This window comes from Carcharhinus amblyrhynchos, chromosome 4 (assembly GCF_965287045.1).
Source record: "Carcharhinus amblyrhynchos chromosome 4, sCarAmb.v2.hapA, whole genome shotgun sequence".
Taxonomy (NCBI): Eukaryota; Metazoa; Chordata; class Chondrichthyes; order Carcharhiniformes; family Carcharhinidae; genus Carcharhinus; species Carcharhinus amblyrhynchos.
In genome coordinates this window covers 61,865,911-61,871,604 of record NC_137327.1, presented here as the reverse complement: position 1 = coordinate 61,871,604, position 5,694 = coordinate 61,865,911, and positions in this window count along the sequence as shown.

Below are 5,694 nucleotides of genomic sequence, written 5' to 3'. Positions count from 1 at the left end.
GGAAAGTAGAATTGAGGCCACATCAGGTCAGCCATGATTTTATCAAATGGCGAGCAGGCTGGAAGGGCTGAATGGCCTACTCCTGTTCCTAATATGTATAATCAATTTATCAGATTGCTTGATAAGTCAATATGTAAGAATGGTCAGAGTAGAAAATGTTAGAATGTGAGTTTGGCAGCAAACATGTAGACAGTTTCCCTTTCACATGTACATCACAGCTCAATCTGTTTACTATTCCAGACTTTTCACATGCTCGAGGGGTCAGGCTGCCCTCGGTGAGTTGGAGGAAAGTGGCAGCAGCACTTTCTTATCTCTTGGATATTTCCAACACACCAGCACCTGCTTGTCTTTGAACAATTTGCAATATTTTCATTGCCTCCTTGAAGATCATAAAGAAGGTCAAGTTGTGGTGAATCAGCCATTGTGCGGTGTGAGAAATGGAGTTTGTGAGCAGAGGCAGTTGTATATTTATACTCTGAGCCATTGGGGGAACTGAGAATAGAATTTTGAAATGACATCGGGGAATGTGCACTGAATGAACAGGAAGCAAATAGCCAAGGAGCTCCTCTAAATTCCTTCAAACTCTTCCCTGGATAGGGAATAGAGCTCAATGCAGATGCCTTGAGTTACAGATGTACTTGCACGTAACAGGTTCAACCTCTTCATCAATGGAATGGGATGTAGGTTTCCTCATTGCTGCTATGAAAGCAGTGGGTTGGTCAGGGAGGCGGGTTCCAAGATGAGTATGGAGGCTGCACGGCCTTGCTTGGTGGCTGCTTGATGGTTTAATGATGTCACATATGCCCACATAAATAGTGTTAATTTGGTCCCCTCTAGGTCCAGCTCTCGCTATAATTTTGTAGGTTTCCACAAGAAATACATTTCCAAATGAATGACCCCTGACTTCCTACCACTTGTCCAATACATGGATGGCACGATTGCTATATGTATGAATTTCCTTATACACCTTAATGTACTCCATCCCATGCTCAAATTTGCTTTTGGAATGAAGCAGTCTAACAAGCTCCCCTTTCCTTGACACTCTAGTTGCGAAATTCACTAATGAATTCTCTACTACTGTCAATGGTCAATATACATTTCAACAAGACATCCCAACTCCTGTATTCAAGTTCTGACCAATGAAACCAAGAATGCTGAATGCCTTCTTCACCACTCTGTCCACCTGTGGCTCCACTTTCAAGGAGCTATGAACCTGTACCCCTAGATCTCTTTGTTCTATAACTCTCCCCAACACCCTAACATGAACTGAATAAGTTCTGCCGTGGTTCGATCTACCAAAATGCATCGCCTTGCATTTATCTAAATTAAACTCTATCTGCCGTTCGTCAGCCCACTGGCCCAATTGATCAAGATCCCATTGCAAACCTAGATAACCTTCTTCACCGTCCACAATACCACCAATCTTGCTGTCTAACCATGCCTCCTAAATTCTCATCCAAATCATCATGAGGGCTGTAGTATAAAGCAATACTAAGGAGATATTAATATTGTTTGCAATTTAGAGCTCCAGCTAGGTAAAGTATTTAATCTAGCTACAAATTATCATTGAGTGCTATTTCTAAATTTCAACCCCTAATTAGTTAAACAAAATATGGTAAAGATAACAAGACAGGTGTTGTGTTGCAGCTTTAGCATGTGGGAAGTGGTGGTCTACTATAAATGCATTTGAGAAGCTTTGGCTCAGAATTGATGAGCTGGAATCCAAGCATTGAACACTGATACATCAGGAAAGGAGAAAGTTACTGGACACTTTGTTCCAGGGGCAGTCACACCCCTTGGGTTAGGTAAGTCAGATTTAGCATCTGGTCAGGGACAGGAGGGTGTAACTGCAGTAAGGGATCCAGAAGGCAGCACAGGAGAAGTATACATGGGGAGGTAGTAAATTGGATTAGACACTGGCTCAATGGAAGAAGCCAGAGAGTGGTTGTGAAGGATTGCTTCTCTGAGTGGAGGCCTGTGACGGGTGGTGTGCCGCAGGGATCAGTGTTGGGTCCATTGTTGTTTGTCATCTATATCAATGATCTGGATGATAATGTGGTAAATTGGATCAGCCAATTTGCTGATGATACAAAGATTGGAGATGTTGTGGACAATGAGGAAGGTTTTCAAAGCTTGCACAGGGATTTGGACCAACTAGAAAAATGGGCTAAAAAATGGCAAATGGAATTTAACACAGACAAATGTGAGGTATTACACTTTGAAAGGACAAACCAAAGTAGAACGTACAGGGTAAATGGCAGGACTCTGAAGAGTGCAGTTGAACAGAGGGATCTGGGAATACAGGTACAGAATTCCCTAAAAGTGACGTCACAAGTGGATAGGGCTGTAAAGAGTGCTTTTGGTACATTGGCCTTTATAAATCGGAGTATCGAGTATAAAAGTTGGAGTGATATGGTAAGGTTATATAATGCATTGGTGAGGCCGAATTTAGAGTATTGTGTACCGTTTTGGTCACCGAGTTACAGGAAGGATGTAAATAAGGTTGAAAGAGTGCAGAAAAGGTTCACGAGGATGTTGCCGGGACTTGAGAAGCTGAGTTACAGAGAGAGATTGGATAGGTTAGGACTTTATTCCCTGGAGCGTAGGAGAATGAGGGGAGATTTGATAGAAGTGTGTAAGATTTTGATGGGTATAGATAGAATGAATGCAAGCAGGCTTTTTCCACTAAGGCTAGGGGAGAAAAAAACCAGAGGGCATGGGTTAAAAGTGAAAGGAGAAAAGTTTAAAGGGAATATTAGGGGGGGCTTCTTCACGCAGAGAGTGGTGGGAGTGTGGAATGAGCTGCCGGATAAAGTGGTAAATGTGGGGTCACTTTTAACATTTCAGAAAAACTTGGATGGGTTCATGGATGAGAGGTGTGCGGAGGGATATGGTCCAAGTGCAGGTCAGTGGGACTAGGCAAAAAATGGTTCAGCACAGACAAGAAGGGCCAAAAGGCCTGTTTCTGAGCTGTAATTTTCTATGGTTTTCTAAGTCTGGAGCCCTGCATTTGTCCAACAGGTTTGATGTTCTTGCAGCACGTGTGGTCAAGAGCAGGGGACTGAAGGGGGGAAGTGAAAAAGAACCCTGTCATAGTAAGGGACAGTGTAGCTATGGAGATAGATGCTTCTTACTGCAACTGAAAGATTGAGTCCCTTTGCCAGGGTTAAAAACACCTCCTCAGGCCTGGAGAGGAACTTACAGTGGGAGGGGAAGGATCTGGCTTTCGTGGTCACTATGTGTACCAATGACATAGGTTGAACTAAGAAAGAAACTCTGTGAAGAGGGTATAGGCAGATGGGGACATAATTAAACAGCAGAACCACAAAGTAATAATTTTTGGATTACTACCTGAGTCACAAGCAAATTGATATAGGGGAATTAAGATCAGAGAGTTGAATACATAGCTCACGGATTGGTGGGGGAGAAATGGGTCCAGAAAGGACAATATGATTGGTACAGGCTTGGAAGGCCAAAGGGACTGTTCCATTTCTGTACTGTTCTTTGCTTGTTCTTTCTTCAATTCATGGAGCACTTGTACCAGTGCAGAGGGAAGAGGGCGCTGTACCGTTGTGACGCCCTTCACCTGGGCTGTGCTGAGACCAGAGTCCTGGTGAATTATACAACTAGGCTGCAAAGAGACCTTTAAACTGGTGGGTGTGGGAAAGTGATGAGTTCTCATGAGGGGATGTTTAGAAAGTTATTGCAGGTTCAAGTCAATTATGCAGCTAATGGTACAGGCAATTACAGCCATTGCGTGACAGGAAGGGACTGCATTTACAAGATAAGGTTAGTGCAGAGAAAAAGTTCTTTATCTGCACACAGCATTCATAATGAGATGGGTGAATTGATAACACAAATAAATAGCAATAAATGAAGAAGATCTAATAGCCATTACAGACATGTAGTTGCAAAATGATCAAGGCTCAGAACTGAATATTAAATGGTATTTGACATTTTAGAAGGATAGAAAAATTAATAAAAGATGAGATTAGGGCTGCTGTGAGAAATGATCTTGGCTCTGGCACTGAAGACTAAGCTATTCCAGTGCAGCTTTAACACTGGCATCTAGCTGGCATACTGGAAAATTTCTCAGGATTGTGCGCAAAAGATAGGACAAATCCAACCCAGCCAATTACCAGCGCATCTATCTATTCTCAATTATCAGTAAAGTGATGGAAGGTAATCAGCAGCACTATCAAGCCACATTACTCAGCAACAACCTGCTCACTGATTCTCAGTCTGGGTTCTGTCACAGTCACTCAGCTCGGTGACCTCATTATAGCCTTGGTTCAAATATGGATCAAAGAGCTGAACTCAAGAGGCGAGAATGATTTGATATCAAGACTGACTATGGCATCGAGCAGCCCTAGCAAAACTGTAATCAATGGGAATCGGGGAAACCCCTCCACTGGTTGCAGTCATTACTTGGCACAAAAGAAGATAGTTGAGGTCAATCATCTCTGTTCTAGGACATCACTGCAAGACTCTCCTGAGGTAGTGCCCTAGGGCCAATCATCTTCAGTTTCTTCATCAATGATCTTCTTCCTTCATAAGCTCAGAAGTGGGGCTATTTGCTGATAACAGTACGAAGTTCAGCATTATTAATGAATCCTCAGATGCTGTAGCAGCCCACATCCAACTGCAGCAAGACCTGGCCAATATCCAGGCTTGGGTTGAAATTTGGCAAGTAACAGTCATATCACACTAGGCAAGTACTAGGCAATGACCATCTCCAACAAGCAAGGATCTAACCATCATCCATGAAATTCAATGTCATTACCATCACTGAATCCTCCACTATCAACAACTTGGGGTTATCATTGACCAGAAACTCCCAAAGCCTGTTCACCATCTACAAGACACAAATCAGAAGTCTGATATTTCAAAACTTTTAACAAAGATATATTTCATTGAGGTAGACTCTATAAGGCAATTGCCCCATCTGGAGGTAACTAAGGAAGTTAATGAAGGTATCAAACTGAAGGAAAAGATGCATAATGCTCCACTTGTTTGATGAGTGCAGCTCCAATAACGGTGAAGAAGCTCAACACAATCCGGGACAAAGCAGCCTACTTCTTTGGTGGCCCCTTCCACAAACATTCAATCCCTCTACTGCTGATGAACAATGATAGCCACATACACTATTTACAAGATGCACTGTTGGAACTCACTAAGGCTCCATAGGTATAACTTTCCAAAACCACAAACACTACCATCTAGAAAGACAAGGACAGCAGATACCTGGGAACACCACCACCTGGAGGTGCCCCACCAAGTCATTCAACATCCTGACTTGGAAATATATCAGCCATTCTTCAGTGTCACTGGGTCAAAATCCTTCCCAACAGCACTGTGGGTGTACCACGTGACTGCAGTGGTTCAAGAAGACAACTCATTATCACCTCGTCAAGGGCAAGGGCTACGATGTGCACATCCCATAATTTGTTTAAAAAAGATCAAGGTGTAGAATCAGTTTGGATGAAGGTAAGAAATAGCAATGAAAAGAAATCATTGGTGGGAGTAGTTTATATGTCTCCTAACATTAGCTGCACAAAAGCCAGCACAGTGGCACTGCTGACTCACAGTGCCAGGAATCTGAGTTCAATACCAGCCTTGGGTTACTATCTGCATAGGTTTTCTCCGGGTGCTCTGGTTTCCTCCCACAGTCCGAAGATGTGCAGGTTAGGTGGA